The 1,016-nt window shown below is 33.9% G+C and overlaps 1 protein-coding gene across 1 annotated transcript in view; it reads left to right on the forward strand.

Annotated features, from left to right (window-relative positions):
* The window catches only part of LOC104982649 (multidrug resistance-associated protein 4-like), a 350,332-nt gene that overhangs the window by 102,817 nt on the left and 246,499 nt on the right, over positions 1–1,016 (forward strand).

The following is a 1,016-nucleotide window of genomic DNA, read 5'->3' on the forward strand; positions in this document are numbered from 1 at the left end:
CATTTTAGTTCTCTGATTCCTAGAATGTTGATGTTCACTCTTGCCATCTCCTGTTTGACCACTTCCAATTTGCCTTGATTCATGGGACCAATATCTGGGTTCAAATCTTGTGGGCCTTTTCCTTATTTTGGAGAATTCACTTTATTTTCTCCAAACTTTATTATCTGTAAAAAGGTAATAATAACACATACTGTACAATAGTCTGGCAAGGATTTAGTGAGATGATAAAAGGTTATGGTTACACATTCAATAAATGGTAGCTATTGTTATTGATTGAAAAATATTGTTTTGTCAAATGATTACCTTATGTGACATGACCTTCAGTCTGAAGCATACTTCTAGACTAATTCTAAATTCCTTGGAAAGTTGGATTTTTAGTGTGTTTTTCATATGAACATAAACACTTCATTTGATATGTGCTTCTGAGAAAATAGCAGCAGCTGAGAAAACTAGCAGCAGCCATGATTTTATTTAGTGTTTAATAACAGTTTTTGTTCTTGTAAGGTCACCTTTTGAAATTCACAAAACCTCTATTAATCTGCATGTTGTACTTATGGTACTTCTTTACAAAAACTAGAAAACAAACCCAAAGTCCTTCTTTTCTTGGAGAAAAGTAAAATTTGTTTTGATTTTTAATCACCCATAATCTCACAATGCTGAAATAATCATTGTTATCATTTTGGAATACATTCTTCCAATATTTCTTTTTCCATGTATTCTTGTACAAAATTGGAATAATGGTTTCATGTCATTATATGAATATTTTCTGTTGTCTTAGTTTGGGTCTCCTAAAACTAAACTTTAAGAATTTGAATGCAATAGATTATTTGAGAGGTGGTCTCAGGAAACAGTCCGAATGGAGTTGAGACAAGAAAGCTAATGAAGGCAGTAAGGGGTGTATTATCAAGCATGTTGCCAGGATGGGCTGCTGGAGCATAATCCTGTAGGGATACTTAGGAGACTGTGGAGCACAAACCTCAAGATTAACTTCCCTGGATGAGTGGGTTGGCATACAT

Source organism: Bison bison, unplaced genomic scaffold, assembly GCF_000754665.1.
Source record: "Bison bison bison isolate TAMUID 2011002044 unplaced genomic scaffold, Bison_UMD1.0 scf7180017864535, whole genome shotgun sequence".
NCBI lineage: Eukaryota > Metazoa > Chordata > Mammalia > Artiodactyla > Bovidae > Bison > Bison bison.